Raw genomic sequence first — 22,028 nt, forward strand, 5'->3', positions numbered from 1 at the left:
ATTGGCCCTTAGATACTGAGAAGGAACCTGTGCCAAAATGCCATTCATTAGCCTCTCCCAACACAAAAATCGCCCTCTGTCCATGTAGAGAAGTAGAACACGGCATCATTAGGAAACATTTGACATCAAATCAGAGTTGAATGAGTAGTATTTGCGCCATCTCCTCCTCCACTTGTGTACTCACACCCTCCCACCCTCCAGTCATTCACTCTCTTGGTCAGAATTGCACCCTAGGAGCTGCCTCTGCTGCCTACCCCTGGCTCCGGTACTACATCAAATCCCAGATGGTAGAGACCTCTGTGTGGTCTAATCAGGTAGAAATGCAACCCACATTCCCCTGTACCCACGGATTTATAACAGCTTTACCTGTCACCCAAACTTGTACTGACTGGCTCCCATAAAATCAGAAGTGACATCATCATCATCATAAACCTAAATGATGTCATTATAAACTGGAGGTGAAGGGAAGGATGGAACTGAAATCAAGGAGCCTATTTTGCAACCTTTCCCACTGATCTGACACCAAACGTCAGATTTCCTACCTACAACCCCTATTGAACCCAAGCTGCTGCAGGACTCTTTCAAAAGGTTGCTAAAGAGGTTATAGATACATAACAGTGAAAGCTAAATGAATGTGTGTATGTACATAGACGGGATTTTAGAAGATGACAGTGATAGCATTTTGAAAAATAGTGAGACCACCTTGTGAGCACAATCCCACTACATCCATAAGAAAAGTAATATATGTTACAGGTGATACTAATGATGGAAGGGCTCACATGGGTGGTGTTCACATGGAGGTAAACTCTCAGGGGATAAAGAAGTTAAGGGTACACTCGAGATGCCAAACTTACTACTATGTCTAATACTACAGCTCATTTTATGGCTTTGGGTCTTTTTGCGGCTTTGGGACTCCAGCTCTTCGGGACTTTGGCGAGTTGGGCACAACTTCGGCAGCTTCAGCACGGATTCGGCACGGCTTTGGCGCTGTAAAGGGGGGCCTGACTATTTTGAAAAAGTGCAGCACAGCTGGGCCCCCCTTTAGGCACAACAGTACCCCCTGTGTCCCCCTTATGGCGACCCTGCCTGCTCCTATACCACTGCCCACCTTCTGTTGTAAAGTTTTCAATAAAAAGCTTAATTGTAGACCACAACAACATGTAAAATTTGTGGATTCCTTGAGTATTATAAATTATGTTAAAACTGTATTACTGACAAGAATTGTATTATATGGCCCTCACAACCTCTAAATTACCCATTTTCTTGAGAATTAATATGAAACCTAAGGGTCCAGGGCGCTGGTTGGAGCTCTCCAGACTGCTACAGTATAAGAACTACAAAATGCATGCAGTCACTTTTGCACAGTCTGCTCCTTGACCTTAGACAGCATGCACATAGCTCACTCACTTTCTCTGGAAGGAACGTGCAAACCATGTCACCCCAGCTGATGCCAACTTATAACTCTCAGCATCCTTCAGCAAACAATGGTGAGAAGGAGCTTGGGGCTATAGATCAGTAACAGCTGAAGGCACACAGCATGTAAGTGACAGAGTCTAACTCTTACAGGATGAAGTCATTCCCACTGAAAAACAATATGGTGCATCTTCTTCTTTTTTCTTCATTATTGCTAATTCTCACACAGAGCTTTGCGATTTAAAGGTAGCAGCACCAAGGAAAATTTTTCATATTTCAACAAACTGTGAGTGTATTGAACCCTATGTACATTGACCAGACACCTATTAGACAGGGCTGCAAAAAAGGAGAGACAGATGTAGTATCACTGTATGGAGCCTCCTGGATGCCTAAAAAGCCACACTTCATTCTGGACAGAAAAAATACTGGGAGACCCAAATGTCCAAGTGAATGAGAACTGCTGTTGCTAAAGATTACTCTAGGCCAGTGATCCCCAACCAGTGGCTCCTCAGCGACATGTTGCTCTATGACCCCTTGGATGTTGCTCACAGCGGCCTCAAAGCAGGTGTTTATTTTTTAATTCCTGGTTTGAAGGCAAGTTGTAGTTGCATAAAAACCAGGTGTTCTGCCAAAAATAATCCCCTGTAGGCTGCAAGTCCACATACAAATAGTCAATATCTGGCACACCCAAGAACTTTTTTCATGTTTTTGTCGCTCTCCAACTTTTTTTACATTTGAATGTGGGTAAAAAATAAAATGGGGACCCCTGCTCTAGGCTGTCAGGTCATTAAAGATGACATTCACATGCCAAATGTCCCATCCTATACAGTAGTTGTTTGGATACTGTAGAGTTGGACCACAAACTTGTTCTCAGTCAGTCAGTAACTCCATAAATATGTTAATGGTATTTATAAGTGTATCTTAATTTTCTAATTAAGTTGTCATTGTATTTGAGGAACAAGGAAATCTTAAAAGGGATGTTAAAGGACAAAGAGAATTTAAAATTAGATGGAAAACCTTTCCCCAACAATAAATTGCTTGTCTAGAGAGAGGTATTTTTCAGGCCGATCTCTGTTCCGTGTTCCTGTACTCAGTTGGCAGCTGTTCATTTTAGTGCAGATACACAGAGATGCGGAAGAGAGCAGATTCACTTCTCTTTGCTGTAGAAAAAACACAGGCCAGGAGAAGCACATCCAACACCCAACACTCCATGTGCCTTTGCCCTCAGGTATTATGAGAAAAAATGAAAAGAGGGTGGATTATCACCCTATAATAAAACGTAAAGAGGAATAGATGGGAATAAGCCATATCACAAGGAAGAGATTCATTCCTGTATTGCTGTCAGTCATGGATTCTAGGGAAAACAGATTCCTACCCGGATGAAGCATTCAGAGTGAAGGAGGTCAATGGCCGACTGAAGCTGCTTATGTCCCACAGCAGAAGCTCTGTGTCCCTGACCTGGAATGTGTGAAGGTCACAACAAAATGGTGAGAAAATATTTCAAGAAGAAAAAAACAAGGAAAACCAAAGAGAGAGAAATTATAAAGTTGAACAGAACAATATGGCCGTCTCCCATTAAAGAAGAACTAAATACTAAAAATGAATATGGCTAAAAATGCCATATTTTATATACTGAACTTATTGCACGAGGCTAAAGTTTCAGCTTGTCAATAGCAGCAATGATCCAGGACTTCAAACTTGTCACAGGGGGTCACCATCTTGGAAAGTGTCTGTGACACTCACATGCTCAGTGGGCTCTGAGCAGCTGTTGAGAAGCTAAGCTTAGGGCTCGTCACAAATGATCAAGCAAAAAATGAGGTTTGTCTGTAATATAAGCTGATGCTACAGGGCTGATTATTAAATTCTGATGCTAATTGCACTGGTTTCTGTGCTGCCATGTAGTAATTATCTGTATTAATTACTAATCAGCCTTATATTGTGACATTTCTATTCTATGTGTACTGTATATTGTGAGTGGGTCCCTAAGCTCAGTAAGTGACAGCAGCACAGAGCATGTGCAGTGAATCAGCAGAAAAGAAGATGGGGAACTACTGGGGCATCTTTGGAGACACAGATCTTTACTGCTAAAGGGCTGTGGTTGCCTTGGGCTGGTACAGAATATTGGTACAACATATGTATGGTTTAGTTCCCCTTTATTAACTATAACACAGTAGAGTAGAAAGGAATTACATTATCTCTCTACCTAATTGTACATATACATGAGAGGATAAAACTATAATAATAGTCTTAATGGAGATACATGTGAAAGGCGATACTGACAGCACAGTCAATGTATGATTACTTAATAGGGGCTGCTGGCTTTCTGTCCACTCCCTAAAGCTGGCCATAGATGCAAAGATCCGATCGTACGAATCATCGTACGATCGGACTTTCCCATCTCAGACCAGCCACTAACCATTCAGATCAAATAAAGTAGTTAAAGAACAGATCAGCAATGTTCTGCCCCTGACAGCAATCGTACGAAAGTTATGTCCGACAAAAGCTGGTGTCTCCCACTGAAAGTCATACGTTCGGCAATACACGCAAAGAGATATTATCGGCAGCCAACAGAAATTTTCTAACCTGTCCGATCGACCAAACGACCGATCTCCGCCGGACGAAAAATGTCGGGACTCTCCACACACGGTTCGAAAATCGTACGAATCCTCGATTCGTATGATCAGATCTTTGCGTCTATGGCCAGCTTAACCCCCCATGTTTACATATCCTCATTATAGAAGCAGCCGACCATTTAGCGTGATAATGACTCACTTTTAAGTTAACTTTAAGTACATTATAGAATGGCTAATTCTAAGTAACTTTTCAACTAGTCTTTATTTTTTCTTTCTTTATAGTTTTTGAATTATTTGCCTTCTTCTTCTGACTCTTGCCAGATTTCAAATGGGGGACACTGACCCCATCCAAAAAAACAAATGCTCTATAAGGCTGCAAATCTGTTGTTATGACTACTTTTTATTACTCATCGTTCTTTTGAGGCCTCTCCTATTCATATTCCAGTCTCTTACGCAAATCAATGCATGGTTGCTAGGATAATATTTACACTGGCAACCACATTGTTGAAACTGCAAACTGAAGAGCTGCTGAATAAAAAGCTAAATAACGCAAAAACCACAAATTATAAAAAAAAACGAAAACCAATTGCAAATTGTCTCAGAATACCACTCTCTACATCATAATAAAAGTGAATTTAAAGGGGAACAATCTTTTTAATGTTGCCTGACGGGACATAAAACAAAAATCAGACCAAGCTTAAGTTGTCTAAGAATATTAATGTCTGTTTTATACTATTACTTGATACATGTAATGCCTGTTCATACGTTTATTTTTTTTACTTCTATTGAATGTTATTGGATCCTGAGTAGAAAATATGCCTGCATACAACTTATGTTTATAATACAAGCCTTAGTGCCAGGGAATAGTTTATAACACAAGTATGTGTGTGCCTGGTGCAAGAATAATAAATCACGCACATGATGAGTGTGTATTCAGCTTGACAAATAAACAGATGCTCCTTGTGATTTATTGAGGATGATACGAACCTGCACAGCCAATAATGTTCAAACTGAGGTTTCAAAATTGTGAACTGCAAAAAGGGAACTTGCTTATGATTTTTTTCAAAAACTGAAGTTTGCAGTTACAGTGTCTCTGGTATTTCAGTCTGGCACCTCAGTGATCCAGGTGCAGTTTCAGAATATGTTACAATTTGCTATATAAGTAGATGGGAATATTCGCAACATATTTATCAATTCTATCAGTTGCCTTTAATGAAACTCAGGGACTCTGCTCTGGGACAAAGATAAGAAATGTAGCAACTAAATGTATCAATTTAGTTAACGAGTCAGCGACCCTCCCCGGAGCTGCTTTAGGGTTAGTTCACATGAGGAGATTCGGGGAGATTTTGTTGCCTGGCGACTAATCGCCTCGTCTTCTGAGCGACAACCTCCCCGAACTGCCTCAGAGTGTTTTCCCATAGGCTGTAATGAAAAGTCGACTGCGCTAAAGCACATGCGGCGATGAATTTTCCATAGTCACCCAAAGTTGCCTCACGGAGGAAACTTCAGGGGCGACTATGGAAAATGCATTGCATCGCCGCGTGTGCTTTAGCGCAGTCGACTTTTCATTATAGCCTATGGGAAAACACGCTGAGGCAGTTCGGGGAGGTTGTTGCTCAGAAGACGAGGCGATTAGTCGACAGGCGACAAAATCTCCCCGAATCTCCTCGTGTGAACTAACCCCCTAAAAATGAAATTTTACACTTCAATATTAGAAAAATCGTCACAAATAGAAAGTAATTGAAAAAAAGTATTTGTTTCTGGTGAACTTTCTGAAACTAAAGGAACTGAAAAAGGTGTCGGAAGATGAACGACCTCTTTATATAGGGTCCCTAACATGTCTGCCATGATATAGATTTTGAAAAGGAGCTGGTTCATAACATCTCCATGTTTTAATATGCTACCAATAAAGGACTGTTTTTAATAGAATTGGCTGGTGCTCTGTGCAATTGATGTTGCCACTCATCCTATGATAGTACAGTTATGTCTCTCTGCCATTGCTCTAGGAGGCCAGGCAATTTAAACTTCAGGTTAGGTGGGCATAGAATGTAGGCAGTGATTCAAGCTTTCTTGAAGTAGTGACCATCAGACGTCAATGAAAATTGGGCCTGTGCTGAGTCTTATTTGGAGAAAATTATGGAACATTTAGTTGGGGAGGTTGTGTTTGCGTTTAAAGATTGAAAACTCCTTTATTCTAGAGGGGTTGCACCTTAGCACAGGGAGGACTGAACTCTCCTTACTGCTGCAAGCAGAAGCTCTGGCAATATTATTAGGAAGATTTCAACAAATAAATACATCCAATCAGAAGCAGAGTAAAGTAGACAGGGTGACAGCTGTTGTATGCACCTTACCATGCCATTATAAATGAGCCTCAGGGACATGTCCCTTGGATAGTATGTGCTGTGTGTCCACAAGTAGGGGCATTTTGGGGAAAGGTGCCGCCCTCAGTGTCGGACTGGGCCGGCAGGACACCGGGAGAAAACCCGGTGGGTCCCGGCCCCCATGGACCCCTGCCAGCCCAGACCTATCCCCCTCTGTCCTATAAAGAAATAATCCTGCGCAGCCTGACCGCACATTCACGCACAGCTCGCCGTGTTTGCGCATGTGCTTGCAGCACGCAGGGTCTGTGCATGCACACATATCGCAGCACACGTGCCAGGCAAGGGAGTAAGAGGTCTTGAGGGGGTCCCTGAGGACTGCCAGATGGGCCCTTCTTTTGCAGCCCCGGTGGGCCCCAAGGCTTCAGTCCGATCCTGGCTGCCCTGAAGTGGACTATTGGATGCTGCCCCTCCGATATTAGTTTTTTATCCTGGAATGGGTGAATTGGGGCCGCATTGCTATTTAAAATAGTGCAATAGTGCCTTCTGCACAAGAATGGCCATAATTCTGATCTCAAAATTGGAACTTTGTCTTTTTTAGTTGCCAGGGGCAGAAAAACTTGTTATGTTTCTCAACTCGCATCCTGGCAGCAGCACCACTGCCCGCAAGATTGATCAGACAGATGTACAGACTGCATTGCTAGGCCTCAGAGTTAAGTAGGGTTGCCTCCAGGCTAGTATTTTACCATCCTGGCCAGTAAGACTGTTGCTTGATTCCAATGTTATTTATAGGGAAAACCATCAAAATATAGGAAGGTCTGTATTTTTTCCAGAAAAGATGGCAACCCTGGGGCTAAGTGCAAAGTATTGACATGTTCTTTTCCCATATGCTTTTTTTTCCCCCCCAGGATTCCAGGGAAAAATGTTGCAAAATGTAGTGAGTTTTGCTGAGCCTTGTGCATCAGTTACAGGTAAGAGCTCAGTGTATGTTAGTAGGAATATATACATGTGACTATATGCATGTTCCTTGGGTGCTGTAGCTGGGATGGGATCTGCTTGTTACTATTTTTAGACTTCACCCCCAGCTCGGCCAGCACTTCCCACGACCCTGCTCCCTACAATCCCACACACTTCCTGCAGACAGAGCGGGGACACAAAACACTCCCTGTGTGTCATTTCATTGTAACATGCATCAAATAGGGGGGATGGAGGGGCTGCAGGGTTCTAATGTACTAGTCCTTTTTTGCTAGCAACAGACTACTAGCATCCTCCAGCCATGTGTATTTGTACAAAGAGATGAGGAAGGTGGGTCTGGAGTTTGCACCTACCTGTCACTTGTAAATAATGTGTTACCGGTAGTGCAACGTTTCGGGGCACGCCCCTTTGTCAAACATAATGGATCTCTGTAAATCGGTACATTTATAGGTGCAACAATCAATTCAAGTCTACATTAATTAGTGGTATAGAGAACACTTGAAAGCACAACTTTTTATTAGTCCAAAATAATAAGGAAAAAGGTGAAAAAATGCATAAAAAGTCTCCCAAAAGCAAATAATAGTCTCTGATTAGTTTCCCAGGTAATAAAGTTCATAGTCCAGAGGGAAAGTATCTGAATGCAATGTTTCATGTGTAGCAAACAATTGTAACAAAGTACAGTACCTATAAGACAAACACATGGACACAAAAATGGTTACAATTTGTAACTTAATATTTTTACCCTGACTCTGAAGGAAAAAAAAGGGGGAAATACCTGTCCCTGCGTCAGGATTTTGTATATAGTTTTCTTATCTGTAAAAATTTACCGTATATACTCGAGTATAAGCCGTCCCGAGTATAAGCCGAGGTACCTAATTTTACCTCCAAAAACTGGGAAAGCTTATTGACTCGAGTATAAGCCTGGGATGAGAAATGCAGCAGCTTCTGGTAAGTTTCAATCAAAAAATTGAGGGTTTCTGCTCCCATTGGAGGTGCCAGCGTCTCGTTTTTGGATGCCGGCGAACATTCTTGGACGCCAGTGAGTATTCTTGGAGACTATTCTTGGACGTCGGCGACTATTCTTGGACGCCGGCGACTATTCTTAGATGCCGGCAACTATTCTTAGACACCGGCGACTATTCTTAGGTGCCAGCGACTTTTCTTAGGCGCCGGCGACTATTCTTAGACGCCAGCGACCGTTTTTGCGCTTGACCTGAGTATAAGCTGAGGTAGAGTTTTTCAGCATATTCTGGGGGCTGAAAAACTCGGCTTATACTCAAGTATATACGGTAATTGAAACAAGATATAATACATTCATAAGTAACCAGCCATACCAAACTCTTCATTAAGACCTTTAGGGTATTTGGTCTGAAGTAGCCAAATCCAGTAACACTCTCTTTGTAATACAATTCTTTTTTTATCCTGTCCTTGGTGTACTATTAGTTTCTGTAGGATTTGCCAATGGAGTTATGCTACTCGATGGCCATTCGTGAAAAAATGTCTGGCGAGCCATGTTTCTTTTTTATATTTACTCGAGGCTGTTTTTTTCTGTAGTTGGGTACGAAGTTAAGCTCTTTGCTAAGCGCTGTAAGTTCGGATTTACTAGGTCTGTATTTGGAGAGGTTGAAGATGGTGTTTACCTGCGGCTCGTTTTCTTCCGTGTGCTCTGTAGAGAGGCTGTCTCGTATCTTCTTTCCCCTCCTGGTTTTGCGCTTTGTGTGCGACGGCCTTCCCCTAAAAAAGAAACCGCAGAGTGCTGAGATCCGGCCGGCGATGTCTGTGTAAGTTCCGATGATTGCTCGGAGGCTCTGTCTGTTGAGATCGCTGAAGAGGTGCGATATTTTCGTGTAGTACGTCTGGAGTCTTTCCAAGAGTAGACCTCCCCTTTGCTGTAATCAACCATGTCTCGCCTGAATTTGCGCAACTTTACTTCACCTCTAATTCTCGTAGTAGCATGGCGTTGGATTCTGCGCTGTTTCAATATGGTAGGTAGCTGCTGTTTTAACGCTTTCGTTCCTGTTTGCAGCTGTTGAATAGTGAGGGTAATCAGGTCTAAGCTGCAGCGATTCAGGATGCCTTGCCACTTCTGCAGAAATTCCTGGTTGTCTTTGAAAAGTGCTGGTTGTAACATAACCCGCAACCCGTGTGGGATCCTTTGTGCCTTGGCATATTCCGCGAGGGAGGACATATCCAATGCCCATGATATTTCCAGTCGTTTCAGATTTTCTAATTTATGGAGAAATTCAGTCCCACTTAGTGCGGCCGTTGTCGGAAAGGCTTTGTGGCAGATTTATCAAGGGTCAAATTTCAAGGGTTAAAAAAAACCAAATTCGACTCTCGAAGTAAAATCCTTCTAATTGGAATATTTATTTTAGCGCAAAATCTCGATTTTTAAGCAATCGATCGAATGATTTTTATTCGATCATAAAAAGTATCAAAACCTATCTACAATGTCCCCATAGGTTAACATTCCATTCGGTAGCTTTTATTTGGCGAAGTATTGAGTCGAAGGAAAGGAAAGAGACAGTACTTCGATTATCGAATGGTCGAGTGATTTTTACTTCAAATCGTTCGATTCGATCGAATTTAACCAATTCGATGGTCGAAGTACCCAAAAAATTACTTTGAAATTCGAATATTTTTGGATTCGAACTATTCTCTCAAGCTTAGTATATCTTCCCCTATGTGTAACGTTGAGGATTTTCTTTCTTTCAGCCACAGAGAAGCTAAACATGTCTGCCCGACGATCCGTGGTCGCGGCAATGTCCGCGAATGACATAAGGGTGTTGTAGCGGGGTGCTGAAAGCGTATTGATCTGTGGGTTCTGGCAAATGCCAGAGGGGCTGCTGTAAGATGTCATAATCACTCGCTATTTGCAGAGCACTCTTTGGGCCTATCTCTGGACCTGTAATTGTGTTCCCCACTGAACTGGTAACTGTTTTTGACTCTTCATATACTACTATCTGCAAAAAGTATAAACTCGCCAAATGTGGTTGGGAGGCAGAGGTACAAACTGATTTTGGTGTAGGGAGCACTCAAGCCTCCTGCTTGTAGAATGTACACCACACCCAAGTGCAGACCCCTTCTTTCTATGACTAGCAGTATATGTGTTCCATCAATGATGCCAAACATAAAAACTTATTGCCATTGGCCCAGACCTTTGTGGCCTTTCCATCAATCCAGGCCAGCGAGGAGCCAAGGAAACCATTATGATAAGGTGCCATAATATGGATCCTTCCTTTCACAAATATCTAAATATATCACTTTATTAAATGATTGCCTAATGCATTTTGGATAAATGAAAGAAAGAAAGAGGGAGAACATGAGCAAGGCTGATGCTTTTGTTGTGCCAAGCATATTGTAGTGGTTGAGGAAAATAAATGAGTCACTAAGGCTAATGTCACTCGCAGGGTTGCCAAAAATAGTTGGAGACCCATTACACCTGCCTGGCTACACCAATGAGAAACCCAGACTCTTCTCTTTTTCCCTTTGGTGGCAGTCGAGCTTCCTGGATGTGCATTATTTAGTGCATATTTAGTCATATGATGCCACTAAGCACAAATAGATGCCCAGCACAGTATATAAGGCTTATACCATACAGGATAATGTATATTAGACAGATATACAAGTATGGGACCTGTTGTCCTGATTGCTGGGGACCTGGGGTATTCGGGATAGCAGATCTTTCTTTAAAATGGTTTTAATTTGATCTTAAGTCTACTAGAAAATCCTGTAAACATTAAATAACCCCAATAGGCTGGTTTTGCTTCCAATAAGGATTAATTATATCTTAGTTGGGATCAAGTACAAGCTACTGTTTTATTATTACACAGAAAAAGGAAATTATTCTTAGAAATTTGTATTATTTGGGTCAAATGGAGTCTATGGGAGACGTCCTTTCTGTAATTCAGAGCTTGCTGGATAACGGGTTTCCGGATTAAGGATCCCATACCTGTATTAAGTACAGGGGTTATTGTGAAAGCAGGATCTATGCCATTCATACGGATCATTGTCATCCTTTCTGTCCACATGACCCACAAAGCTGTGATTTAGCGATCAATATTAAAGCCCAAATATTGTCTGTCTGTAAACTTCCCAACATAAGCCCCCGATTGCGCACTCTTCATTTTACTAGGTGACCCCACCGTTGACTTTACCATGGCAACAGAGACCCTCTATCCTGAGATCTCGGTGGGGGTATCAGCAAGCAAATATGAAGGCCTTGGGAATTGGCAACTGGGACACAGCTGTGACTGTCACGGGCCCCCATTCCAAACAATTCTCCCCACACAGAACTAATATGAGAGAGTCAGAGAATGGCATTCCCAGTTGTGTGGCTTATGAGTTGTACACAATGGTAGCCATTGCACTAATGAGGGATTCTTTCAGCCAGCGACAGCCGGTACCATTGTTACACTTAAGGAATTCAGACATGTACAACCTAAATGAACAGAATGGCGACCATAGTAATTACTGATTTTATTTCAATATGTTACCTGGAAAATATAGCCACATATGAGATGAAGTCTTATTTGACATCATGCTCCTGATACAGTACTATTACCTATAAATAAATATGTCGCTGGGGAAACTCCTATTTAAAAGTGCTCACATAGAGGGCATATAGTGGAATACCTGCCTCTAATACTGCACAGTATAGCCAAGGACACAGGACAAACTACAGGTATGGGACCTGTTATCCAGAACGCTCGGGACCTGGGGTTTTCCGGATAATGAATCTTTCTGTAATTTGGATTATATATCTTAGTTGGGATCAAGTACAAGGTACTGCTTTATTATAACAGAGAAAAAGGAAATCATTTTTAACAATTTGGATTATTTTATTGTAATGGAGCCTATGGGAGACAGCCTTTCTGTAATCCAGAGCTTTCTGGATAACGGGTTTCCGGATGACAGATCCCATTCCTGTACCTGGAATAGAAGCCAATGTGTAGGGTATCCATATGGTAAACATATCAGCACAATCTGCTCACACCTGGGCGGCCTGACTGCAGAGATCCCACGGATTGGCCCCAAAGTTGATTAGTGGGATCCCTTGTCAGCAGTGCGGCCTGTGCAGTTCTCAACCAATGACCCAAGCATTAAGGGGCAGATTTACCAAAGGGCAAAGTGGCTAATGCTAGCGTCAATTCACTAGCGTTACCGCCCGCATGGGACATCGCCAATTTACTAAAGGGCGCGGGTGCCAATTCACTAGCGAAAGAGACAGTTGATAGCGGTCATTGGCACTCTATTGCCAGGCGAAAATTCGCTCTGGTGAATGGACGTTACTCCACAAATTCACTAAAGTGTGGATTTTACTAAACGTTACCTCTTTCGCCAGAGTTGCCTTTGCGCCCTCAGACCAGGCGAAGTGCATTAAAGTAGCTAGATCTTCCCAGTGCCGGAACTACGGATGGAGCAGGGGTGCAAACGGGCCAGGGCCCCCCGGCAGCCCGCGCCACTGAAACGCGGTCCGTACGGAGGGGGGCGGAGGCCCGGCTGCGCATCACGCACCAGGGCCCGCCCCCCTCTAGTTACGATACTGGATCTTCCTCAATCTTCTGTCACTTACATTATATTCTGTGAGCTGAAAAATGCATCCAAAAAAGTCCAAAAAACGCTGGCGACTTTTCCTTTTTTCAGCCTGATTGCCTGCAAATAACCTAACTTGAACTTTTCTTGGGTAACCGGTTTTCCCTATAGATTTGCAAACATATGGAACATTAATTTTACAGTGGGCTCATGTGTAGGGCATCAGACTAACTCTATTGTCTTTATTAAGGTTCCCTGGGCATGTGTTTTAAAAAGTTTCATTTGTAAGTATATGCAGCAACATTTAACATAAAGACATCTATACTTTAAATTTTCCGCCCTATGCAAATTGACCTGAGAGCAGTATCCCTAGCGAAGTTTCGCTAGGCAGAAATGAACGCTAGCGTATCTTCACTATCAAATGCTCGCATTGCCATAGTAACGGTAGTGAAAAGTCACCAGCGTTCGGTACCCATGACGAAACTCCACAATTCAGTGAATGAGCGTAGTCTGAGCTAATTTTTGCCTGGCGAAGTGTTGCACTGGGTGCGAAGTGGACGCTGGCGAATTTCCACCAGTTAGTAAATCTGCCCCTTAGTGTCATTGATCCATTTTCTATTTCCCGTTTTGGGGGTATATTTATCAAACAGTGAAGTTAGAGATCGCTACAGTCCTCTAGAGGTAAATTCTGCCACTCTTTATTCATTTCTATGGGATTTCTGAAAGGCGTATTTATCAAACGATGAACTTTCACCCATTGATAAATACTCTTTTAAAAATCCCATAGAAATGAATGGAGAGTGGCGGAATTTCACTCTAGAGGACTGTGGCGATCTCTAACTTCACTGTTTGATAAATAAACCCCAATGATTGGCTAAATGAATGAAGTGGGCCCATACACAAGCAGTTGTCCAGTTCCGGCACTGGAAGAACTTCACTCCAGCATTAGCCGGGACTGTAGTGTTGTGCAACCACCCGAAACCCAGAAACAGGCATTTTGGGCCAACAAAACATTTTTTTCTCCGGGCCAGTCCCTCGGGCATTCCTTTTTCTGCCCGTCTGCTGCTTTTATTTATAAACTTGCACCTGCCCTGCCCTTATAAAATCAGAGATGGGCAGGGTGCGCGTGTGTATATTAGTGATAGTGGCAGAGCAGGTTGGGTAAGGTCCGGGTTGGGAGAGGGCAAGTTAAGGTTGGGTTCAGGTTAGCAATTTGTCAACCTGGCCAACACTGCAGTGCAGGTTGTGTTCTGCACCTTGAACCAGATTAAAAGTCTGGCACTAGTTTCAGAGTGTCAGCTTGCATGGGTGCCATGGAGTCCAGTACTTAAAGGGAAACTATCGCGAAATTGAAAATTTAATATAAGCTTCCTCATACTGAAGTAAGAAACTTTCTAAATACAATCAATTAAAAATTCTGCACCGTTTCTGAAATAATCAAGTTTATATTCACTATCCCTCTCTCAGTATCTGTTTCTCTTCATTCTGTCTTCATGCAGCAGTTGGGTGTCAGATGAATGATCCAATATATCTTATAGGGGGACTCCCTTTCCTAGCAGATGTATTAAAGCTCACTCAAATAACTGATTCTAGTACTAACAAAATCTAACAAAATAACTGCCTTTTGCACAAATTCTGCATGTAGAGAGACACGATGTCTGGTGATTTTAACAGAGTGAGTTCCAATACATATTTTAGGTACAAGGAGCCCCCCTATAAGATATATTGGATCTAACTGTCAATGAATATCTGACACCCAACTGCTGCATGAAGAGAGAATGAAGAGAAACAGATCCTGAGAGAGGGATAGTGAATATAAACTTGATTATTTCAGAAACGATGCAGAATATTTAATTGATTGTATTGAGATAGGTTCTTATTTCAGTATGCCGAAGCTTATATTAAAGGAGAATTCAACCTGTAATAAAAAAAAAACCCTCCCCCCATACCCTGGGTAGACTCCAACTACCTCCTTCCCCCAGCCTACCTGCCCCCCCCCCGGGCAAATGCCCCTAAACTTTTACTCACCCTTCCGTGCAGATTCTGGCCTCGGAGTTCACGGCAGCTATCTTCTTTCTTTGGTATTTTTCAGAAGTTTCGGCACATGCGCAGTTGGAGTAAATTTCCAGTCCCGAACCACTGTGCATGCGCTGAAAAGTTTTCGGAAATTTTTGTGACTTTCGGCACATGCGCAGGGTATTTTTTTATTTCAGGTTGAATTCTCCTTTAAATTTAAATTTTTGCAATAGGGGTACCCCTAGGTTACCCAACCGGCCACCTCGTCCCCTCCCACACACATGGAAGAAGGAGCATGTTCATGAGCAGTAATAACACAAGAGGAGAGGAGCACGAATAGACAAGTAGCAGTGGAGTAAAAAAGTCCGGACCAGGGGTAGGCAAAAGAAGAGGTAAGTGCCTAGTCCCGAAGGCAGCCATTAAAGGGTTTTTCCACCTTCCTTCTTTTTTGTTTGAGTTGTTTTCAGATTGTTCTCCAGAAATAAAGACTTTTTCAGTTGCTTTGCCTTATTTTTTTTTACTGTTTTTCCAAAATCTTTAAACTTTAATCTTTTAAAAGTTGAATGTTCCTGTCTCTGGTGTTTCAGTCTGGCAGCTCAGTAATTCATGCGCAGACTCATTCAGAGGCACCTTTATCAAGGGTCGAATTTCAAATTCATATGAGTTTTTTAAAACTTCCATAAACTCCCATGAACTTGAAATTTGACCAATCGAAATTCTAATTTTATAATTTGAATTTGAATTTTAAAAACTCAATTTGATTTTTTTCTCTGAAAAAAACTAAAATGTCAGGAAAGCTGCAAACAACTCCAAATTGATCCCTGGAAGGGCCAGTGTAAATATCGAAAATTGAATTAGAATTTTTTCCTAGTCGAATTTGACAGTTTTGACGATAAAAAAAATTGTAATTTTCAATTTGACCCTTATAAATCTATCCCTTAGTTGATACATTTCTCAGCAGCATCTGTGGAGTATTAGCAACTATTGTATCAATTCTAACAGCTGCCTGTAATGAACCCAGGGATTCTGCTCAGCAGGGATGAACATAAGAAATGTATCAAGTAAATATATCCATTTAGAATAGTTTACAGGGTCAGCGACCCCAACTCCCAAAGCTGCTTTAGAATGGTGGAATAATTACATTTCACACTTCACACATAGAAAACAGAAAGTAATTGGAAAATGTCTTTATTTCTGGTGAACTATCTGAAGCCAACTGATCCTAGCAATTGCCTTGTGCCTCCTCAATGTCGCTCAGGGTAAATGGATGCCAGGGAATGCCAAAGTCCTTCCCTAACTAAATATATATATATATATATATATATATATATATATATATATGTGTGTGTGTGTGTGTGTGTGTTCTGCCCCCTCCTCCCAGAAGAGACACATGTTTGATGGTAATTTTAAATTAGGGCAGAATTTATATGATGTTTTATGAACAGTACCAGTTTTAGGGTACAGTGGGTAGGGCACTTTGTCTTGTCCCCATTTCTCTAAATCCAGCCATCTCTATTAAAAGGAGAAAAAAAAATCAATGAACTTATGAGAAAACGGGTTCATTCAGACTGATTAGGGCTGTGCGCCAAATGTGTTAAATCACTCTATCTGAGAAAAAGCCGTTGACGGCTCTTTTGTTTTTCTTCACAAAAAAGAGCAGATTTGGATTTGTGGATTTGGTCTCATTGGTGGGATGGAGACATCATGTTTCTTGCTCGTGGCTGCAGTTACACAACCATTTCCAACCTTTTGGGAATGTAAAAAAAAAATGACTCATTTTCCAGGGAGCAAAAGTTGCTGGACTTCCCCTTCATAAAGATTGATTTCTGGTGTAACTTGAGTTATGGCAGTTCTGGATTCTCACCAAAAGCTTGTGGTAGGGAGCAACATACCGAATGTGTGAGAAAGTGAGAGTGGGATGGAAGGTGAATGGTAGGTGCCCTCGTGTCTGTGTATTAGGAGGACAGAGGAGCCCTGATATCTGTATATTAGGAAAGGTAGGTGCCTGCTATCTGTGTACTAGGAGGAAGATAGATGTAGGAGTCCTAGAGTCTGTGTATTATTAGGAGGGAAGATGTAGGTGTCCTAGTGTCTGTGTATTAGGAGAAGGGAAGAGGTAGGTGGCCTGATGTCTGTGTATTAGGAGGAGGGAAGAGAAGTAGGTGGCCTGATGTCTGTGTATTAGGAGAAGGGAAAAGATAGGTGGTATGATGTCTGTGTATTAGGAGAAGGGAAGAGGTAGGTGGTATGATGTCTGTGTATTAGGAGAAGGGAAGAGGTAGGTGGTCTGATGTCTGTGTATTAGAAGAAGGGGAGGGGTGGTGCCCTGATGTCTCTGTATTAGGAGGAGGGAAGAAGTAGGTGGTCTGATGTCTGTGTATTAGGAGGAGGGAAGAGAAGTAGGTGGCCTGATTAAGAGGAATCTACTCTGTATATAAGGTACATTTCTCTATTTACATACATAGCAGTGGTAGAAGGATATAAGAAAGCTTGGTGTGGGGTCAGAGCCTATATTCTTTATGGGGGCCTAGTTTACTCATGAGAAGCTGTTTGAGTGGCTAATGGAAGCCATGTGCTGCTACATATGTGTGCCAAGGAGCAGAATTAGGCTGCAATTAAATCCTTCCCTCAACAATTAAGTTGCAGAACATTTCACCTCGACACTGCAGCACTTTATTACTCTGTACCTCTGCCTGCTCTACTGAGAAACACATCCCATGTCTGTCAGCCTCTGTACTATTTATATATATATATATATATATATATATATATATATATATATATATATCTCCCTTCTCTGCCTCTGTACAACATCTCTACCCTCTCTGCCTCTGTACTATATATATATCTCCCCTCTCTGCCTCTGTACTATATATATATCTCCCCTCTCTGCCTCTGTACAACATCTCTCCCCTCTCTGCCTCTTTACTACATCTCTCCCCTCTCTGCCTCTGTACTACATAGCTGTACTAAATCTCTCCCATACACTAATTCAATCCAACTTCTGTGGTATCAAGGGCTAGAATATGTCTTGCCTATGTGGTGGAGGACCATTAATGGAAGTCAATGTTAACCACTCCCAGATTGTAAACCACACCTACTTTAAACCACGCCCATATTATCACAAGACAGACGACCTGTATTAACGGTGGAGGAGCTTCACAAAATCCAAATGTTTGGTGCTCACTGCAGGGATATCAGCATCTATAAACGGGGTAGCCCTTGGGGGCCTATATATTGAATTACATTTTTTAAAGGAAAGGAATCACACAGGCTGCAGCCAGTGACTTACTGTGTAAATCCACGAGAGCTGGATAATAATATATGGGCCTATTTAAACTTTAAAGGCAGATAATAAATGGCAGAAACATAGTGAAAATAAAGCCTGCAATAATCTGGACAGAACTCTGGAAAACATACACACATACACAAACATATTGAAATATACTGAGCCCAAGTCAAAGCAAGGTCCTATACTGGATCAATACAGGCGTATAACACTGATCTGCACAACAACACAGAATGCTCTGCAGCAGCAACAAGCCCCATCCAAGTGCTGTTCCACTGAGGAATTTGATGCCAGATGCCTCCAGACCATCACTCTCTAAGCACAGAGGAAGGCCAGCAATTACATACTTTTCCTATAATTGTGAGGTTATTCTAAGAAAATCGCAATCTGCCCTCCTTAACCTCTGCCTGCCATGGGCTAGCAGTCCCCTCTGCATTAACTCCTTTTATGCCACGACAATGCCCTATCCCAACCCAAAATAAGCCTCCCCTCCCATTCGTGCTCCAGTCCAGACTGAGAATTAAAATAGGCCCTGGCATTTCAGGTACACAGAGATCCAATCAGCCCACACAGAAACCCAAACAGCCCCCACCAGCCCACTAAACACTGACTTTCTATGTCACCTTATAGCAGCCCCTCTGGCATTTGCCAGAACCCACAGATTGCCAGTCCGTGCCCAGACCCACAGACCCCTTGATCAAGAAAGAAGGAAATTGAATGTATTTGGACAGAGCGGGCTGTGGGGGTTTTGAGGGGAGAGCAGGAATTTCATGATGCTGAAGGAAAGAATGTCTCTCCTCCCTCTCACTTTGCCGTCCGCCCTGAATGCTGAAGGATGCTGGGCCGCCCTGTAACATCTGGAAATGGTTTCTGCGACCAACACACACACAGGAGGCTGGCCAATTCTTATCCTGTTAATATGTGGCAGTGTGAGCTGTGCCAACAGACACATGGACCCGCTGAAGTCCTGCCAAATTTGCCCAAAAAATGCCAACACAACAAACAGCTTGGCGTGGGCAGGTGTCTTATTCTAGAGATAAAGGGCAAATGCTTTTATCTGTGGTGGGAGGCAGGGGCACGCCAGAGCAATCTGTACAAGATAACACCGTGCATAGGATCTTATAGGAAGCATGCGGCCCACCTACGCAGCCCATTCTCATATCTAACAGCTTAAAGACCATTAAATCCCTTAGGACATTTATAGTGAGAATATATTATACCTCTCAGCATTTATATGCACTAGGGAAGCACTGAATCCCGCCTTGATTACTGCAACCTGCTCGTCTCAGGTATTCCAACAAGTCACCTTTCACAACTCCAATCTGTTCTAAATGCGGCCGCTAGACTCATTCATATATCTCACCAATCAACATCAGATGCTCCCATATGCATGTCCCTTCACTGGCTCCCAATCTCCTCTAGAATCAAATTCAAATTACTAACACTCACATTCAAGGCCCTTAACAGTGAAGCCTCTTAGCCCCTCCCTATATTTCATCTCTGATCTCCAAATACACTTCTTCACGCAAGGTTCTCTCTGCTTCTGACCTTCGCCTCACTTCTCCTCTGATCACTTCTGCCCATTCTCGTCTACAAGACTTCTCTCGGGCTTCTGCTTTTCTCTGGAACTCTCTGCCTCGAGCTGTCAGACTTTCTCCTTCTTTCCAAACTCAACCGCTCCTTAAAGACCCAACTGTTTAAAGAAGCTTATTCACTGTGCCTTAATTAATCATTGCTGTAACAAAAATCACAAAATTGTTTCTAAAATCCTAATGTCTCAATTGTACCCTAACCTTTACTTTGTAAACTCTAATTTGAAGGGCCCTCTAATCCTATTGTACTCTGTAAACCATTGTTTGTTATCCACCATTTATTCCCTGTTTGTTATATGACGGTAAAGCACTGCGTATCTTGTCGGCACTATATAAATAAATGATGACGATAATGATGAATTCAGGAGCCACTTCAGAATTTGGTGCGGTCCTGGTCACTACCACCACTGCATTAAGTCCAGCCAATGGATCCACCACTCTTTTAGCAAATTGCTTTGTATAAAGTACACAGATTTTTTGCATACACATCTCTAATTAATATGCAGAATTCATTACTATTTAGCAACTAAAGAACATTCTTAAAGGGAAAGTTCATATTTAGTATGTTATAGAGCAGCCTATTCTAAATAACCATATTCTAGGCCTGCACCCCTAAAGCTAAACCCCAAAGCCAGAGCAGTCAGGTGCCTATATAGCAAATTCAGCCCTGACTATGGAGTTTATGTGCTGACTTCACGCCTGTATAAATGCATGATAACAAGATTATAATATGTGGGGAAACTGTTGATATTTAAATTTTAATCAAGATGCCCCCTAACAGGTCTTCTATATATGACCCTTTTTTGGAAAATAACAATACTGGGAAGGATTTCAAATTGGGTTAAAATACTTGAGACTTGGCTCCACCTTGTGGTTACAAAGTGACACGGCACAACAATATTCACAGCAAACTATAAGTATATTAGAGGGCATTAAAGACATAGCAAGGGATTATGTTTTTTTCATAAAAATCATCACCGCACCAGAGGCCACCTCCTTTAAACTAGAGGAACAGAACATTTATTTGAAGCAGTGTAGGTGGTTCTTTAAGGTGGGGGCAGTGAGGCTGTGATGTGAACAAAGAATTTTAAAGACACAAAATTTGGTATTAATTGTGACCTTTGCACACAGTTTTTAAAAATGTGCACACAAAAGAATTTTTTTACCCACAAAAAAAGCAGGCACACTGTGAGTTGCGGGTAGAGTTTTCAGGGAGGGTACAGGTATGGAACCTGGTATCTGGAATGCTCAGGACCTGGGGTTTTCTGGATAAGGTATAGTTCTGTAATTTGGATCTTCATACCTAAAAAATCTACTAAAAAATTATTTAAACATTAAATAAACCCAATAGGCTGGTTTTGCCTTAAATAATATTATTGTGAGTTTTAAGAAACAGCTATATCTACTTTATCCAAATATAATTTTGCACAAACAACATGTTTGCAAATTCTGTATTATTGAATTAGCTCTATAATGTACATGTATTCCTACCTGTATGGCTCCTGTACCGTTGCGTGCATCAAAGATTCTCAGCCTCTAATTCTGCCAACAGAAAGACATGAATATAAGGCCCAGAGGCACAGTAGGATGTGAGTGTGCAGACTAACCCTTGAAAAAAAAACATTATTTAAAGGGGAACTATCGCGAAAATTGAAATTTAAAGGAGACATTGTGTGTAAAAAAATTAGTACCAGTGCCTTATACTTATTTAGATATACAATAATTGTGCTTAAAAAAGTAGTGTTTCAGGATGACTTATTGAATATTTCTGCACAAATCCGAAACAACAAAAGGTTGTGATTTTTCTCCAAAACGTAACCCTGTTTCGTGCCTACTGGGTGCACTTACTCAGGCATGACACACTTTAGGCGGTCACCTGTATGTCCTCATAAATTATTTGAATTTTTAATCTTAAATTTGGGCTTTACTTTAGGAGAAAACTCACAACCTTTTGCTGTTTTGGATATTTGCACCCCTGACCCATGGACTGGGGTGAACTGTGAGTATTTTTCTCCCTTCATGAATTATTTTTGATACTTCCTGACATATTTCTGCAAAAACCCTAATAATCCCTCCCTTCTCTTCCACTTCCTGCTATTTGAATTCCCAGGCTGTGCTGGCACTCAGCTCACTGCACTGTAGGACAGGAACCCTTATATAAAATTTTCAGTTTCGCAATAGTTCCCCTTTAACTTAGCACTTATTGATCATCAATCAGTCCAAAAGGGTGTTGAATTCCTATCGCTGATGTTTATAGTAAAAATATCCTTTAACTGTTACACAGTTACACAGTTACCCATTTTCCCTCATGAGATAC

General features: G+C 41.8%; 1 long non-coding RNA gene across 1 annotated transcript in view; it reads right to left on the bottom strand.

The window, feature by feature from the left end:
• Positions 1 to 21,564, bottom strand: part of LOC121398762 — a 77,383-nt gene extending 55,819 nt beyond the window's left edge. The window contains exons 1-2 of the long non-coding RNA XR_005964513.1: positions 21,203 to 21,564; positions 2,789 to 2,871 (exon numbers count right to left, since the gene is read on the bottom strand). This is a non-coding gene — a long non-coding RNA (uncharacterized LOC121398762). The remainder of the gene's footprint in view (positions 1 to 2,788; positions 2,872 to 21,202) is intronic.
• Positions 21,565 to 22,028: the final 464 nt, after the last annotated feature.

The sequence above is a fragment of the Xenopus laevis genome, chromosome 9_10S, assembly GCF_017654675.1.
Source record: "Xenopus laevis strain J_2021 chromosome 9_10S, Xenopus_laevis_v10.1, whole genome shotgun sequence".
NCBI lineage: Eukaryota > Metazoa > Chordata > Amphibia > Anura > Pipidae > Xenopus > Xenopus laevis.